This window comes from Sapajus apella, unplaced genomic scaffold (genome assembly GCF_009761245.1).
Source record: "Sapajus apella isolate SASKATOON/1434 unplaced genomic scaffold, GSC_monkey_1.0 scaffold41, whole genome shotgun sequence".
NCBI classification, from domain to species: domain Eukaryota; kingdom Metazoa; phylum Chordata; class Mammalia; order Primates; family Cebidae; genus Sapajus; species Sapajus apella.
In genome coordinates, this window is record NW_022436981.1 from 6433622 (window position 1) to 6453337 (window position 19716).

Consider the following 19716-nt stretch of genomic DNA (forward strand, 5'->3'; position numbering starts at 1 on the left):
TTCTTGTGCTGCATCCAGGAAGAATGAGGCACGCAGACAAGTGAAGGGTGAAAAGGCATTTTATTTAGTGTTAGAATAGCTCAGAGGAATGGGTATCTCCTCTCTGTTGGCATGTCATTGGGTCAAGTGTTCAGCTTCAGCAGAGAGGAAGGCGTGGAGAGGGTAGCTTCTCTCCACAGGCAAGCTACTAAAATGTCTTTGCAGGTCTTTGAAGCTCTCAGTAGAGAGGGTAGTTCCTCTCTGCCAGCAGGTCGTCTCTGCAGATTTCAGTGGAGAGGGTACTTCTCTCTGCAACTGGTTGTCCCATTGTCATCTCTGCTCTCTCATTCTCTGGCCACACTCTGTCCTGCTCTGTCTGAGCCCAGGGCTTTTATGGACCTCAGAAGAGAGGAAGTGTGTGCTGATCGGTCTCTGGGTAGCCATGGGCAGCCTGAAAGAAGCACCATGAGTTCACACTCCAGCCCAGGGGACTGGTAGCTTGGTCCCCAGCCTTCAGGCCCTCCCTGGCCCTAAGGTGGGGCCTTAGTGGGGACCTGCCCCCTTTCACCCAGGACTGTCTGCTTCTCCTTGACATTTATGGCCCTGGGGCTTGGCCCCAACCACGCTGAGATATCGCAGTAGGGACAGTAGTGGAGAGAGGCCGGGCAGTTGGAACAGACAAACTTGAGCCTACAGGGATGGGTGGCGAGGTTCCTTTCTGGGGCTCCCAAGGGTGGAGCCTGCAGAGACACCTGGGCCCTGCACCTGGGAGGGCGGCTACAGCTGCACCCAGAAGCTCCCACCTTGCCACTTGGAAGGGCAGTGCTCCCACTTGTCTCTGGCTCTTCCCTGCTTCCTGGAGCAGGAGGCCTAGGTTTGTAGCCACTGGTACAGCTGCAGCTGTACCTGGAAAGGCAGATCCTGGCTGTTCCTGGCTCTCCCAAGAACACAGGGAGACTCAGATCTACAAGGGCAGTTTGGGCAGCTGTAGTCCAGCCCAGGAGAGTGGGGCTCCTGCTTGCTATATTGAGTGTGCAGCCTCAGCCATACTTCCTTGTTGCAGCCAGCATGATGACAGGAGTCACTGCTATCAGTTTCACTCTCCTCGAAATCCTCTGGCCTCCACCTATCTATACTTCCCACCAACCCCAAGGAACCACTAATCTTTTTAATATATGACTCTCTGGAAAAGGCAACATCTCCATCATTTTGCCTTTTCCAGAGAGTCGTATAATTGAAATAATACATAGAATAAGCATCTAAGGCCAGGCACGGTGGCTCATGCCCGTAATCCCAGCACTTTGGGAGGCTGAGGCAGGTGGACTGAGGTCAGGAGTTCAAGACCAGCCTGGCCAATGTGGTGAAACCCCATCTGTACTAAAAAACACAAAAATTAGTTGGGCATGGTGGCACATGCTTGTAGTCCCAGCTACCCTATTTGGGAGGCTGAGGCAGGAGAATTGCTTGAACCCAGGAGGCGTAGATTGCAGTGAGCCAAGATTGCACCACTGCACTCCAGCCTGGGTGACAGAGCCAGACTCCTCTCAAAAAAAAAAAAAAAAAAAAAAAGAAAAGAAAAAATGAAGAAAGAACCATTTAAGTTTCCTTTATGTCTTTCCATAGCTTAATGATGCATTTCTTTTTAGCATTGAGTTGAAGGTATCATATTTTATTTGTGCATTTACTTGCTAAAAATATCTTGGTTGTTTCTGAGTTTAGATAATTATTAATAAAGCTGCTATAAACATTTATGTGCTGTATTTGTGTGGACATAAGTTTTCAACTACTATTGGCAAACATCAAGAAGTGCAATTGATGGACTGTATGGTAAGGGTATGCTTAGTTTTGTAAGAATCTGCTAAACTGTCTTTCAGAGTGGCTGTATCATATTTATTTATTTATTATAATTTAGGGTCTGGGGTACATGTGCAGATCATGCAGGTTTGTTACATAGGTATACTCATGCAATGGTAGTGGTTTGCTGCACCTTTGCCCTGTCATAGAAAATGTGGCTATACCATTTTTAATTCCTTGTTGAGAGGCCCTGTTGCTCCATGTCTTTACCATCATTTAGTGTGGTTAGTGTTTTGGATGTTGACCATTCTAGTAAGTGTGTTTTAGTGGTAGACAGGTTTTTACTATTATATTTATTCCCACTCCATGGAATTATGTGTATTATGATCCTCTGTTTCTTGAGAAAGCTTTTGATTGTTTAGCAGCCCTTGAAACCTGAAAACAAGGAAGACTAAAAAGGTAGATTAATGAGTATTTACTGTATTTGATAGTTATTTTCTTTTTTTTTACAGCATTATGCACTTTCCTTTGTTATACATTGGTTTCTCTAAAGTTTTATTAGTGTGAGTCATCATGTTTTTAGTCTCATTAATTCTGGGATCCTAAAGAAATTGCTTTTCCGGGCCAGTGACATTGAGAAACAGATATCCGACTGTGATAAAATCAGCAGAGCGATATTACCTTGTGAAGTGCACATCCTCCCCTTGTGAAGCCATGGCCTGCCTGCAGGATTTTTCCTTTCTGATTTTATTTCTAATTTGGTTCAGATTTGTTGGGAGATCTACAACACAGTGTATCTAACAGATCACTAAACAGGCTAATTGGACATCTACAGGTATGTGAAATCCCTGTCCAAAATGGTCTCACCTCCTTTTTCTTGGGTTGGTTGGTTGTTCCTTCGTATCAACTGTGCTAGTCATAATTCCATTCTCTAGGTATCTATGGCGGACATTTGAGAATCAGTCTAGTCTCTTCCTTCTGACTAGCCAATATCTAATTAGTTAGGTAATTAATCTATCAGTAATGTGCTGCTGAATCTACTGATAGCTATATGTAGACTATGCCTCCTTGACTACCTCTCTGCTATGAGTTTTAAAATTCAGGCTATCACTATTGTCACTATTGAGGACCATGGGCTGCCAGACTGGCTTCCCTCTAATTCACCCTTCTCATAAAGGACAAAGTAATTTAAAACAACACCAAATAACAAGAACAACAAAATCAGGGTATTTTTCAGCTTATAATACCTCAATAATCTTCAAAGCTGTGAGCAAACACAAGAAAATTAAACATATCAATGTAGCACTTAGGGCCCTTCACAATCTAACTGCTGCCTTCCTTTCCCTCCTCAGTTTCTGCCATTCTCTCAGCACAACTCTTCTTTACCTTCTGGGTCTGATGCCTGCATCCTGTGTTGTTGTAATGGGCCTTGTCTTAGCCCATTTTGTGTTGCTGTAACAGAATATGAAAAATTGGGGGACTTAAAAAGAGAATAAGTTTATTTCAGAATTCTGAAAGCTAGAAAGTTGGATACCAAGATGCTGGCATCAAGCAAGAATATTTTGCTGTGCTCTCCTATGAAATAAGGCCAGAGGGTGAGAGAGGATGAGAGAAAGAAGAACGGGGCAGAATTCTTTTTTTTTTTTTTTTTTTAAATCCGGAATCCACTCCCACCATGAGGATATTAATTTATTCATGAGGGCAGAACCCTCATGACCTCATCACTTCTTAAAAGCCCTTTCCCTCAACATTGTATCATTGGGGATTAAGTTTCTGACATTAACTTTGGGCAACACATTCAAACCTTCAAAACCTTCAAACCATAGCAGACCCCATAGTGTCAACGGTCTCCATCATCTCCACTCTGCTTGTCTAGTTTATGAATTCCGAATTCTTAGACATTTATTTTTCTAACTGTGGGCCCCACATGGAGACCAAATAAAACTCTTTCAGTCATCTTACAGGATGATTACAGGAATTCTTACCTGCTCCATCTTCCCTACCTCAGATGGAAGGGAAACTTCACTCTGTGAAGTTTTGCTCAGGCAGTCATAGCCACCTTCCCCTGTGTTGAAGCATAGAAAGGTCAAATGGAATGTTTAGCCCCCAAAAAGCCTGGGGATTTCAGATTTGATACGCAACTCCTCCAAAAAAAATAAAAATAAAAATAAGATGTATTGAAAGATATAATAACTAGTTTCTAGCTTATTTGTTTTGCACTGACTTGATAAATATAAAAATGTATACTTGGAGATATTTTAGGATTTTAAGAAGTTCTTTAAACATATCAGTTGTTTAAAGAATTATTTGATTCTTGTGTGGCACCTTTCAGTATAGAGTCCTGAAAGATTGTCATCTGAGGGACAGAAAAGGCAAATCTGCGATGCCATTATGGTTTTGACTAGACAGTTTATTAGAAAAAAGATGAAGAAACATTCCAATAAAAAGAGTTGTTGAGATTCACTCAGGGTGGCTGGCAAAATATTACAGAAAATATTAGGGAAAGTTATAGATTATAGTCTCAAACTTTTTGGAAGGCCAAAAGGTTTTATTGAGACAGGTTGAAGGAAGCTGGTCCATTATGTTAGGGAAGAGATAGTGATGGTAAAAGGCTTTCCCAGTTTAAATCTGTTTACCCCTCATCCCTTTGTCTCTACTCTGTTTACGCATGTAAACTTTGTGCTGGATGGTCTTCCTGGGGGGAGATCAAAGGGCAATTATCCATTAGTAGTGTTTACTCTGGGCCTGGAACCTAAAGATTTTATCATTCATAAAACCACTCTTTTAACCATGTTACTTATTCACAAATGTGTTGACTTAGAACCCCTGTTGTAAAATCTTGGCTGAATAAATGTGTGGATAGACAGGGGATCTTGGTCAATTGGTTGCATTTTGCCCTCTGAAACCAGCTGATGACAATCCCCAGCCCACTTGAATGAGAGTGCATTCATTTATTCATGATTGAGTCAGGGTCTGCAGGCCATATCTCTGTGGGTGGTGGTCAACCTGATGTGATCGAGGTCACAGTGATTTCATTTCAAAACTTGTACAATCAACCGTTTGAAGTTCTGTTTTGTTGGTTTGTTTTATGTCAAAAAGATACACGAACATTGTCTGGAAATCCTGGAAAAAGGCCTTTTATAACGTTGTGTAATCCTATAGTGTAAAGACATAGACCCTTTTAACTATATAGAAATTACCAATGTGTTTTTATGTGCTCAACTGTGTATGTATGCAGATTCAGTTCTACTTGTATGTTAGCCTTGTGAAAGAAATAGTCTTTGATTGTGTATTAATATCCTGGCTCAATTACTGACCAGATGATTGACTTTGGAGAATGCTAGTAGCCTTTCTGAATTCCCCCTTATTTTGTATTTATGAATGAAATCTCTCACTTTATATAGAAGCTTCCTACTGGAAGTTCTTTGTGATTTCACTGATGTGGTCTAGAATAGTGTCTGGCATATAGTAGGTGCTCAATAATTATTTACTGAAGAAATGTAGGGATAAATTATAAGCTAGATTTAGGTTCTAAAGGGTATGTGTAGTAGGTCCTTAAACTCTGCATTTTGTAATGCTTGGCACCTCAAAATTTCCTTGGGTTCTTTATTCATGGAAAGTTTCAGTTACTATACAGGGACCAGAATTCATGGGTAACTTCGCCCTCACCCCCATGACTCTGCTTTTGAAGAAGGAAGCAGCTAAATTTTCCAAAGTCATTACCATAATATAGAGAAGTTGTGTGAAAATCCCTTTGTAGTGTAAGTATTTTTGAAGGCTTTATTAGGCTTGTGCCTAATTAACTTGCTTTTTGCACCCACTTATTAGTCATGGTGGTCCTATTCTCTGGTTATGCCTAGCTAATTGCTCAATTTTTAAACTTCTGATTCATTTGTTCTTGGAACATCATGAAATTCAAGAACATTGTGAATGTTCTTGGAACATTGTGACCACCGGCGGGTCTCTGCCGGGGTTTTGAGCAACTCTTTGTAACAATAGTCCTAAGTTTCAATGGTGGACAACCACGTAAATATTCTTCATAGAATCATTACTAAAGATGATTAAGAAATGCGCCTGTTATTCCTCCACTTCTCTCTGTAAGGAAACTTGTGCTCTGTGAACCTGGAAACATTTTCTCAGATGTGACATTCAAATGGGCTCTCTCACTGACAGATATTGTTCTAAGATATCTGGGGATGAATTTACCACTCCAATTATCCATTGTCCCCTAAAGGACTAAGTACACATTATACAAATAAAGTTAGCATATAAATAATATAAGAAGCAGACAGAAATAAAATAGTTGAGAACATACAGAGCCAGTAATGGTGGTGAGTCAATGGATTCTGGAAAAGCTGAAAAAATGACATGCAATGGTTAAGAGAAACCTTTGTTGTCCACTATTTCCAAAATGCTTTTGCAATTTAACAGTCACTGCAAGTTGCTAGCCACCGACTATATTTACATAAACATAAACACAGCCAGGAATGGGCCTCTGTGGGAATTCAAAATCAACTATTTGAGAGTCTAGAAATCTGCATTTTATTTTCATGGTACTGTTTTAATTCATTCTCCAGCTTTTGGTTTTTAGATAACTTTTATTTATTATCAAGTAAGTTCACTGTATTGTAGATGTTTGTGCTTTTGTATATAACAGTAAAAATGAAATGTTTTTCTGCTAAAGACATGTTTTACCACTATGTTCTGACCTAGCAAAGAGGAGATAGTGTCACACAGCTGTGGTCCACAGAGATGCTAACAATATATGTTTAAAACACTGCATTATGACCTTTCTGCTGGTAAGAAAGAGCTACCAGGAATGGTAAGATAAGTAAAAAGGATGCCATGTTGCCCTTGTGTGATACAGATGTTGATGAAGTGAGCCAATATCCCTCACCTGTAGCTGTCAACCAGTGACTAAGACAAAGAGCCCTGCAACAGAAGATTGGCTTATTTTGTAGACTATTTTGGGGGCAGTTATTAGGACAATTTAAGTGCTTGACTATTCTAAAAGAAGTTATTTAGTATGTAAGTTATGTAGTAGGAAAGTGTGAATGAAAGAAGTTATTTAGTAGTAAGTATGGATGAATCAAATTGACTACAGCATGGAATTAAGACTCAAAGAGATAAGGCTTTCTGTTTGTTTTGGCGAAAACTAACGAAGAAGCCTGTCAGAGTAGTAAAAAAGAAAGAGACCAAAGTTGTGTATGAAAGTAAAAATTCTCTGGTAATAATAGTCCAAAGTAGAGAAGTTCAGTAGTGACAATTTATGAGTTGAACCTTTGTGAAGATGTCATTGAATTCTATATTTTTGTTTACATAAAACAGTCTTGGGAAGTAAAAAATAGACTTGAGGAAATTTCCCTTTAGATTTCCTGTAGATCAAAATACATGTTTTTCAATCATACCTTGGATTTAATCTTGAATCCTTATTGAGTCTTAAGCATAAAGATTCCGAAGAATTGGTATCTAAATACCTCTGAACTTTATAGAAAGTGAATATGCTAAAAGCACATTTTTAAGTAATACATTTAAGGTATGACAGAATGGCACAGCTGGTATAGATCTAATGGGAAGGAAATTCAGTTTTCATTTATAAGTTGGTATAATGCTGTGCAATACTCTTGCCCTTCTGAGATATTTAATATTTACACATTCTACACACACACACACACACACACACACACACGCACACACTCTCTCTCTCTCTCTCTCTCTCTCTACATATACAATAAACCTGTGAAGTAAGAAAGTGCAAGTTTTGTTCTTACCTTTAGGCACTGGGGTCCAGAATCCTTTGCGACTTGCCTAAGGCACAAGTTGTATATACAATGAAGCCAATATTTGAACCCAGATGCATCTTCATCCAAACCTCATAATTTTCCACCATCCTCCCCTGTCATTCATATAAAATTGGGGCAAATATTTATTTCATTAGGGTAAGTATCTTAGCCATGTTTTAAAGAGAATACACCTAGTGTCAGGAAACTCCTGCAGTGGGGCCGATGTGTCTCCTATTTCAGACATCATGTTGGGTCCGTTCCAAGGGAGTAACGGCATCAGTATCACATTTTCAGTAAGTGGCTGTTTGATTTAAATGAAATTTATGTTTTCTAGTTACTTAATATTAGTTTCATGATATTTAGGAAGCTGCCTTCAAGTCTTCAAATAGATCTACTGTTAAACTTCAATACTTTATACATATTTTATGTAGCATGAAACACCGTATGAAAAATAGGAATTTGGTGCCATATTGGTACAATAATAAAAATCACTGTCCTGCTGATTAAGTATTAATTTTTCTTTGGGAATAGGATGTAGCACAATCACATTCTATTTTTTCAAAATATTTCCTTTCTCTTCCAATTATACAATCTGTATTGTTATAGTCTCAATTTAATGATTTAAGATCTAGCAATAAAATTTAAAAACATGCTATATTCATTTGTTTTATAATTTAAAAGAATACAAAATATCTCCCTGCTGCTCCAGCTATGAAATAATGCTAAATCAAAGAAAGTATAGTCAAAAATGCCCATTAACACATAGTCTTATTTTCTTTGTCACCATAAAAATATTCACTGTAATACATTCTCTAATGTAATGAGGAAATGAGTCAGCAATCTTACACAGAGGGAGGTGTCCCAGGCCTACTTTTGTTGATTTACTGTCAGCTTCTATTTGAGTTAGACTTTGGGCCAAATACAAAGAAGAGCCTAATTCATTCCCCTAATGATCATTCCTAGGATCTCTGGCAGGCTGTTCACTGCTCACGGCAAGAGAAGACAGATGAAACAGAAAAATGGCAGAGAGGGCCCTATAACACACACACATGTGCATACGTATCGATCCTGAAATCCTGGAGATGCCTGGGTACATTTAACATTTTTGGAGGTGTAAAGTCCAGCAGAACGGAACAATGCAGAGAGAGAAAGAGAACATATGCAAAGGTGGCTCTGTTTGAAGGTCCTGGGCTGTCGAATGCATTTTTTTGCTGCCCACTCTCCTACTGCCCTTACCATAGAGGAAAGGAGAGCCAAGTAGAGTCAAACAAAGGGTGGCACACTTATTTCTCAGTGATGACCACAGTAATATTGCCAGTCTCACATGTTCTTCTATATTTTTGCCCATCTCCTGTAGTACACGAAATCTATTTCTTAAACCTGGACAGAATTTTGTAGCTGCCTCAATAATAAAAATGGAGCTGACGTGACTCTGCCTAACTTTGAAGGCTTGATCATAAAATGGAATAGGATGCCGCACTGGGTTGTCCTTTCTCTCTCTCTCTCTCTCTCTCTCTCTCTCTCTCTCATCTATTTCTGAGCTTTAGAGCTCAGCCATCCACCTGTGAGAAAGTCCAAGATGACTCACATGAAGAGATCCAAGTGGAGAGAAACCAAGACCACATCCAAAGATATCAACAGTCAGATGTGAGTGAATGAGCTTCAAAAGATTCTAGCCCTCAGCCTTACAATCTTCCAGCTGCAGTCACAGACAATGGAAAGCAGGAAAAAAAAAAAAAAAAAAAAAAAAAAAAAAAAAAAAAACTCTGCTGATCTGGCCAAATTCTGACCTACAAGGGATAACATGATAAGTGATTGTATTGCTCCACTACATTTTAGGGCAATTTATGGAGTCACAGTGAATGAAACAGATGTTGATACCTGGAAGCACACTATTGTAGTAGAAAACTAAAACACCACTGGAAGCATATGTTAGATGGAAGCTGAAATGCAGAGAATGTTAGTAAAAGTTTAAAGGGCCTCTGCTATGGTCTAAATGTTTGTGTTCAATCAAAATTCATATGCTGAAATCCTAACCCCTAACTGATGGTATTAGAAGTGGTAAATTTAGGAGGTGATGAGGTTATTGAGGGCAAGGCCTTCATGGGAGGAAACAGAACTTCTATAAAAGTAGTCCCAAGAAAGACCCCTCACCCCTTCTGACAATGTGAGGAGACAGCAAGAAGGCATCACGTCTCAACCAGGGAACAGGCCCTCCACCAGACACCAAATGTGTGGGTGCCTTGATCTTAGAGCCTCCAGACGGCAAGAAATATGTTTCTGTTGTTTATCAGCTACCCAGTTTACCGCATTATTCTGTTACAGCAACCCAGATGGATTAAAACAGCCTCAAAGTGATTGTTAGAAGTCATACGGCTTTTAAGAAGCCTGTTAGGGAATTCTTTGAAGAAAGTATGAAAAATGTAACAGCAGAATGGAGAAAAGGGGGCTTTTCTTCCATAGCAGTGAGAAATTTATTTGTTTGTCATAACTTGAAAAATAGAAACTGTACCTAGTAAATTGATGAATCTAGAGAAGGAGATTTTGGGGCAGAATTTAGGAGATGTCTTCTGGCTTCTTCACAATGACTATAATAAAATGAGAGTGGAGGTGAGCTAAAAAAAATTGTCCAGTGTTCAACTAATTTTAGAGTACCTACAAGGGAGCCAGAACATACTGGGGTTGAAAATAAATCATTCTTATACTTTGCTCTTCAAGATTCTCAAATTAAGAAAGGACTTCATGGCAAAGATAAAATCCAGGATGTGGCTCTAAAATCTTTTGTTAAGAAGTCAGAAAGCTATAAAGAAATGCCTGAGAGAGCCATTCTACCAGACTATTCCCCTCTAAGAATCTTCTGGGCAGGCCTCACAAACCCTGTGTAAGAATATTAAAAACCAAGTCCTGTACCAGCATCAGAGGAAGCCCAAGGTTTAGAAAGTCTTTTGTATAATGAAATGTATCATGCAATGATTCGTAAGAAGCTGTTAACATTTTAAAAAGAATTATATCACTTTGAATTGAAAGAGACAGAGACAAAATGAAAAAGAGGTCTCATGGCCTCCAAACTTCAATAGTTAGTAAATGGTTAGGAAACTACTCAGCTTCAAACACTGGCCATTTCTTGTGGGAATAGGATAACAAAAGATAAAGAGCCCAAAAGGCAGACGCAGACCCTATAGGAAATAAGACTGAGGCCTAATTAAGGAACTGGCACTAGGAGTATGACTGAATTTCATATCTGCTATGAACCAAAGACTGCTGTGTGTGTTCCAGTTTTCCTCTTTTTAAACAGAGACCGCTATACTAGTTGGCTGTTGAAAGCCTATTCAATTACTATAGACTGGCTGTGTGAGTGGAAGAGCATTGTTGTTTTAGACACATACTGTATAAGTCAATTTTCATGCTTGCTGATAAAGACATACCAGGGACTGGCTAATTTATAAAGAAAAAGAAGTTTAATGGACTCACAGTTCCACGTGGCTGGACGCCTCACAATCATGGCTGAAGACATGTCTTACATGGAGCAGGCAAGAAGGAATAAGAACCAAGCAAAAGCAGAAGCCCCTTATAAAACCATCAGATCTTGTGAGACTCATTCACTATCACAAGGACAGTATTGGGAAAAGTATCCCCATGATTCACGTATCTCCCACAGTGTCCCTCCCACAATGTGTAGGAATTACGGGAGGTACAATTTAAGATGAAATTTGGGTGGGGACACAGCCAAACCATAACACACACTGTCAGAATTGAGCAACCATACCTGAACAACTACAGCTGAGAAGCATTTTTTTTTTTGCACCTGGACCTGGTTTATATAACAACATGAATCACCATCCTGAGTTGGATGCTGCAATAAGGTGATATATTGAGGGACTTGAGGTAGGGAGTGATTATGTCTTACAAACTGGAGAAACAGGGGTTGTGAAAAGTGAATAGACAGTGGCCAGTTAGGTTTGTCAAAATGTTCACAGCAATATTTCAGAGCCACCTTCTCTTACAGAGCTTTACATGAAGGTGTAGAATCTATTTTTTGCTATTTGGCTTCAATTAATATCATGTGGCGGAAATGATCCTATGTGATTTTTGAAGCTAGGGCATAAAAGATGATAGAGCTTTGCCTGGCTCTTGCTTTTCCTTTGCCTACTTGCCCTTGGACCCTATCTTTCCAGTTAGAGAAACCACATGGTGAATAATTGAGGCTGCTGGCCATAAGCCAGCATAAACCGCTAGACTCATGAAGGAATATGCTTGTAGTAGTTCTAGGCCCCAGGCTTTGTGATTCTGAGACCCCAGATACAATGGGGCAGACAGAAGCTGTCTCTGCCATCCCTTGTCTAAATTATGGGTATAGAGAACTCCTGAGTATGAAAAATAGACAACCAGGAGTCACTACACATTTGAGGAAAATGAGTAGCTCAAAGATAAAGGCAGGAAGATCAAATATCCATGAGCAGTTGAGGAAAATAATAATTAATTTAAATGAAGAGAAACGAAAATGTCAAGAGAAAAATGAATAGAGGGCTCACATAATAGGCATTTCAGAAACAGAATAGAAACTGTAGATGGTAAGAAATAATCCAGAAATATTAGAAGAAAAATCCTCAGGGAGGGGTTATAAGAATAAAACCCAGAAAATCTTTAAAAGACACACACATAGAAATATTGCTACACAAATTTTATATTGTAGGACAAAAATGAAGACCCAAAGGATGCTGGGAAAAAGGAGCAGGGACAAGGATACCATTCAATGGAAAACACTCGACTGGTACCAAGCATCTATGCAGCAGCATTGGGTGCTGGAAGACATTAGAGCAATGACTTTAGCACTCTAGCCAATAAAATATACAAATGTTAACAAGAGAAAATTAACATAGAGATAGGTAGATGATAGTGATAGATATAAAAATGATAGGCGGATATATATACATAGCGATGTAAATATTAGTATACAAGTACTCCATAAACCACCTTTGAACATTCTCTTTAAAATTAACTAGAATATTGTTCTAACCATTGAAACAATTTGGAAAGAAGGATGCTGCAGCATTCCAGGTAAAGTGGAAAACAAAATTCTAGCTTAGGAAAGCAAAATGAAAGTGTCCCAAATGTGTGTATGAGACCACCTGTTTCATTGATTGTAGAGAATCACAGGATTTTAACATTGTCTTTAAGAAGTTAGAGAATGTCGCCTATCATAATACATTGTTAAAAAATAGATGAGAATAATAAAATACAGACATATTCCTTATTAAAAATAAAGTAAAATGAAGAAGATATACAAACTTCAGAGAAAAAAAAAATTGACTGAACAACTGGTTCATCAGGAGGTGGAGTTGTAGTGAGCCGAGATCACGCCACTGCACTCCAGCCTGAGCGACAGAGCAAGATTCTCTTAAAAAGCAAAACAAAACAAAACAAAACAAAAAATAACAACAAAAAAAAAACCTTTGGTTCAAATATGAAGAAGAAAAAACATGAACTTCTGCAGCATGATTATAATCACTTGATAAGATGTAAGAAATTTAAATAGCATTTGTTGTAGATGCAGGAAATATTCTTAAACGGCACAGATTTAGAGATGCAGAAAATATATCATTATCCGTACCTGCAATTTCCATATGTACATGTACAATTATTCATTCTACAGTGAAAATGGTTACACACTTATAATGTTATAATTGTCATTAATAGCTTTTATATTTTTAAAAGAATTGTAAAAAGACATCAGGAGATTTTTAGTTATATAACAAAATTAAAATGTGATTATACTTTACTTTGAAAACTAATGCAATATTTAAGATAAATAAGAAGGTTGTGGAAAATATTTGTAGGCAAAGTATAGTCACTGATTTCCTCATATTTATAAACGATTGATATTCTTTGAAATTGATTAATAAAGAAATAGAAGTTTTAACACATTATTTAAATTTAAAGCATAGCCATTTGAAGCTAAACATAAGTAACAATTGAATAATGACAAGGGGAATAATTTTTTAAAGTCTACTAAATTTCTCATTTTCCAATGTATAAAGTCAGTAGGAAACCATCATTCTCAGCAAACTGACAGAAGAGCAGAAGATCAAACACCGCATGTTCTCACTCATAGGAGGGTGTTGAACAATGAGAACACATGGACACAGGGAGGGGAGCACTACACACTGGGGTCAGTTGGGGGGAAATAGGGGAGGGACGGTGGGGGGTGGGAAGCTGGGGAGAGATAGCAAGGGGAGAAATGCCAGATGTAGGTGATGGGGAGGAAGGCAGCAAATCACACTGCCACGTTGTTCCTATGCAACAATTTTGCCTGTTCTTCACATGTACCCCAAAACCTAAAATGCAATAAAATAAATAAATGGGAGAAAAAAAAGGGTCAAGAAATAGTTATTTGTGTGTTTTGAAAGTAATAAAGTAAGCATCCTATTATATAAGGGCATGTAGTTTCCCCTAATAGATTTGAAAAAAGTAGTAATAAAAATAAACATTATATATGCCTTCATTATACCAAACATTATCATGGTAACCAAGCATAAAGCATCAAACATACCATATAGTATTGAAGCTTTCTGCTTTCTCTATGCATGAAAGAACTCTGTTATGAACACTTTGATAATAGCTTTTGTTGAAATGAATCATATTCTTCATGGAAATTGCATAGAGTAAGATAAAGTGAATAAAATTATTGCTTTCCAAAATATAAGCAAATCGTATGTGAAGAATATCTGAGGAATTATAATGGTTATGCATTATTAAATGTGATTTTTATCTCAATATACTTATTATGCAATTTCCATACTTTAAATGAGAAAAATAATGATTAGAATAGTTTTATCTTGTCCAAAATCACGTAGCTGTTAAGTGGTGAAATCTAGTTTCAAACTCAGTCTTTAGATACCAAAGGCTTGTAATTTTAGATAAATACCCTAGGCACATTTTGGTCACTATTCTGTGTTCTTCACATTTAGGGAAGAAATTTCCTGTGATACTAAGAAGAGAATTTAAAAAACAAATTTTATTTCCTGGATTAGGTTAGCACAGAATATCCAATTATTATGACTAAGCAAATATATAAGTTAACCATTGGCTTAACGTTGTCTATTTAATAATAACATTAGAGCCACAAGCTTAAAACCTTTTTTTGGTGAAATTATTTTTTTAATTTTAATTTTTATCTTAAGTTCTGGGATACATATGCAGGATGTGCAGGTTTGTTACCTAGGCAAACATGTGCCTTGGTGGTCGGCTGCACCCATTAACCCACCACCTATGTATTAAGTCCAGCATGCAATAGCATATTTTCCTAATGCTCTCCCTCCCCGACCCCATCCCCTGACAGGCCCCAGGTATGCTCTTGCCCTCCCTGTGTCCATGTGTTCTCACTGTTCAGCTCCCACTTATAAGTGAGAACATGTGGTGTTTGGTTTTCTCTTCCTGTGTTAGTTTGCTGAGGATAATGTCCTCCAGTTCACTCCATGTCCTTGCAAAGGATATAATCTCATTCCTTTTTATGGCTGCATTGTATTCCATGTATATACCATATTTCATTTATCCATTCTATAATTGACAGACATTTGGGTTGATTCCATGTCTTTGCTATTGTAAACAGTGCTGCAATGAACATATGCATGCATGCATCTTCAATATATGATTCAATATAAATAATAGAATGATTTATATTCCTTGGGGTATAACCCAGTAACGGGATTGCTGGGTCAAATGGTATTTCTGGCTCTAGGTCTTTGAGGAAGCACCACACTGTCTTCCACAATGGTTGAACTAATTTACATTTCCACCAACAATGTAAAAGTGTTCCCATTTCTCTATAACCTCCCCAGCATCTGTTCTTTCATTACTTTTTAATAACTGCCTTTCTGACTAGAATGAGATGGTATCTAACTGTGGTTTTGATTTGCATTTCTCTAATAATCAGTGATATTGGGCTTTTTTTTTCATATGGCCACATAAATGTCTTATTTTGAGAAATGTCTGTTCATGTCCTTTGCCCGCTTTTTATTTTTTAAAATTTGTTTAAATTCCTTGTAGAATCTGGATAATAGACGTTCGTCAGATGGATGTATTGCAAAGATTTTCTCCCACTCTTTAGGCTGCCTGTTCACTCTGATATAGTTTCTTTGCTGTGCAGTAAGCTCTTTAGTTTAATTAGATGGTATTTTGTCAATTTTTGCTTTTGTGGCAATTGCTTTTGGCAATTTCATCAAGAAATATTTGCTCATGCTATGTCCTGAATGGCATTGCCTAGATTTTCTTCTAAAGCTTTTATTGTTTTAGATTTAAGTCCTTAATCCATCTTGAGTTAATTTTTGTATAAGGTGTAAGGAAGGAGACAAGTTTCAATTTTCTGCACATTGATAGCCAGTTTTCTGGCACCCTTTATTAAATAGGGAATCCTTTCCTCATTGCTTGTTTTTGTCAGGTTTGTTGATGATCAGATAATTGTAGATGTGCAGTCTTATTTCTGTGTTGTCTATTCTCACAAACTTAAAGTCTTGAATTTTATTTGTCAAGAATACATTAAAGTTGTTAAAAAACATGACAGTTCCTTATAAATATTTATGACTTTAAAACTCATGCCAAACCAAAGTAATTCACAAAAGCAACCACCTCTGAAATCATTCTTATTTTTATATGAGACAATAGCTATTGAGCTGATTTTAACAAAGTGGAAGTGAAGAGTATGATATTTCTATATACGACCTAAAAATAACATTATAACTAAAGAGTCAAGATGATGTAGCTCATAATTTTCTGCCCAATAACTTTAAAAGATTGTGTAGGGGATATTCTAAATAAAAAAATACTTTGCTTTTATACGGAGATATTAAATTATACTTCAATTAAAGTTCAAATGGAATATAGAAATTAGCAACTAACTTGCTCAAATGCATAATCTTAAGATCCTCTTTCTGTTTAGTGATTTAAACGGAATTACTGTTTGAATTCTTAAGTGGTTACAAAAAGGCAAATTAATGAGATATAACAATTTAATTTATTTAGTAAAAATTTATCACATCTCTGAGCATTTAGCTAGCTAAATGCACCTCAACACTCATGCATATCATAAATTTTCCCCTGACCATAAACTCTTATTGGGCTATTTGGTTGATGCCCAGGAACTCCTTGAGGTTTCTCTGAAACTTAAGAACCAAGGACTTGGAGGAAATCTTCTCAATGCGTAGAATGCTTAAGGCTTACCCCTCACTCTGTTACCACTGAGTGACACCGTCAGACCATAAGCTAAAAGTTTCATATATTTTATTTGTGATTTATACCATAATTCTGACAAGTAGTTATCATTTCCCTCATTTTGTAACTAATGCAAATGAGGATTAAATGGGTTATTAACTAGTCCCCCAGAATATTCAACTAGTAACAGAGAACCAATGATTAAATCTAAATCAATCTGACTTGAAGGTCCATATTCTCTAAGATGCAGTTGCCTCTTTTAATAAAATGAATCACATATGTTTACATTATGCTTTGCAAATTATAGTCATAATATCCCAGATGAATTTAAGAAAATCCTCAACTCTATAGGAGGTGTGACCAATTGTCTCCTATGAGTATCACTCCTTTTTTGTGTCATGCTAAAGATATTGTATGAATAAATATCCACTATTCCTAGTGTGAGAGTGTGTGCACCATGATATGTTAAGAAATAGTATGTGTATATGTGTGTGTGTGTGTCTGTGTGTATATACATATGCATGTGTATATATATTTATCTTAAAGGGACACAGCCAGCATGATGTAGGTACCATGGTATATCACAAACCTTTTCCAGTTTTTCCTGTCAAATTTTCATCAAAAAATAAAACTGTTTTAATAACAATTAATGATACATATTTTTATAGCAATGCCTGTCATGAAATTATCATTGCTGAGAGATGCAGCCCAGGAATTCCTCATGCACCTGAGAATTCAGATGTAACAACATAAAGTTAGCAGTAAAGAGAGATGTTTGAGAAATTTACCTTCTAATAAGATGGGAGAAAACAAAGACAATGCAATTTCACAGACCTCAGGAATGGCCAGTTGAATAACATGATGAGTCTTCATGGCTTTAATAGGATTGTTAATGCTCTGGTGGTATTTTAGATAACATAATTTCTTCAAGTACAATTCATTTTTTCTTATACTAAAATGTGTCCCAAATACTAAAAATATGTTGAGAATAACTGTTTTGTCTGTGTTCCTTAATCACACTATGTACATTTCTTCCTTCCCAATTCCCTTATTTACAAGTCCAGGATACATACCAATTTTCCATAGGCATGGCGCAGCATTTTTTCATTCATCAGGGATCACAGCAATGTTTGCAGATGTGGATGCAAATTATGGTGGCCTCAATGGCACTTCCTTTGCTTAGAGTTGTTAAGTCTTATGTATTATATGTCTTTATATAGCACGAAGCAGTCCTAAAATTTGCTTTCTTCATATGCTTTCAGGTCATTTCTTTTTAAGAAATACTTGAAATATGTCCCCATTTCCTACAATAAAATGTCCAGACTCTTTCGGTTAGCATTTGAGAAATTTCCTGTTTTTATCCCGTCCCGTATTTTCAACATAGTAACCAACATCTCAGGTGATTGAACCACTGGCAGCAGCCATCATTGCCCACTTTGGCATGGCCATTTTTAGTCCCACCATTTCTCCATTAAACTTCCTTATTTCATCATCTCTAAACCCAAACTAAATCCCTTTAAGTTCCAATTTAAAATTATTCTCAGTTCCAGCTTGTGGTGTTTTCTTTTACCCTGACTTCCTTCAGAATTGACTTTCTCTACCCTTCTATACCCTGTCTTGTTAGACTGAGCGATTTTTAATTTTTTTCTTCTTTAATTGATTTTTATTTATTTATTTTTATTTTATTTATTTTCATTTATTTATTTATTTTCATTTTTGCATGCATATATTATTATTGATATTCTTTCTATTGATACATTGTAGTTGGGTACAATTTGATGTTTTGATACATTTATGTTACATAACAAAATCAGGGTATTTAATGTATGTGTTACCTTATGTATTTATCATTTCTTTGTGGTAAGAATAATCAAAATTGCACTCCTGTGACTATGTTGTAATACACAATACCTTACTGTTAACCATTGTCACCCTACTGTGCAATAAAATTCCAGAACTTACTCCTAGCATCTAATCCTAACTTTGTACCTTTTCCCATCCCTCCCTTCCTCCTACTGTCACCAGTGTCTTATAAACCACTTGATGTGGTTTGGATATTTATCCCCTCCAAATCTCATGTTGACAAATGATCTCCAATATTGGAGGTTGGCCTTAATGGAAGTCTTTGGTTCATGGGGGCAGATACCTTATAAATGGCTTGGTGCCTTCCCTATGATAATGAGTGAGGTCTTGTTTTGTTAGTTCATGTGAGAACCAGTTGCTTAAATGAGTCTGGAAACTTCTCCTCTTTCTGTTGCTCCCTCTCTTGCCATGTGACACATCTGTTCCCCCTTCACCTTCTGCCATGAGTAAAAGCCTCCTGAGGCCTCACTAGAAGCCAAGCATTTCTGGCATCATGCTTGTACAACCTGCATATTCATGAACCTAAATAAACCTATCTTCTTTATAAATTACCCAGTCTCAAATATTCCTTTGTAGCAATGCAAAAAAAAAAAAAAAAAAAAAGATACTTGTGAGTGGGATATTGCTATAAAAATACCTGAAAATGTGGAAGTGGCTTTAGAACTGGATAGTGGCTAGCAGCTGAAAGAATTTGATGAACTCAGGAGAAGATAAAAAGACAAGGGAAAGTTTGGAACTTATTCCAGACTGGTTAAGTGGTTGCGACAAAAATGCTAACAGAAATATGGACAGTGAAGTCCAGGCTGATGAGGTCTCAGATGGAAATGAAGAATTTGTTGGGAACCAGAGCAAAAGTGACCCTTGTTTTGCCCTAGCAAAGAACTTGGCTGCAACGGGTCCATGCCCTAGCAATTTGTGGAAGATTGAACTGAAAAATGATGACCTAGGGTGTCTGGTGGAGGAAATTTCTTAGCAGCAGAGCATTCAATATACAGCCTGGCTGCTTCTAACAGCCTATGATTAGATATGGAAGCAAAACAATGGCTTAAGTTTGGAACTTATAACAAATAGTTAGAATAACATAAACATT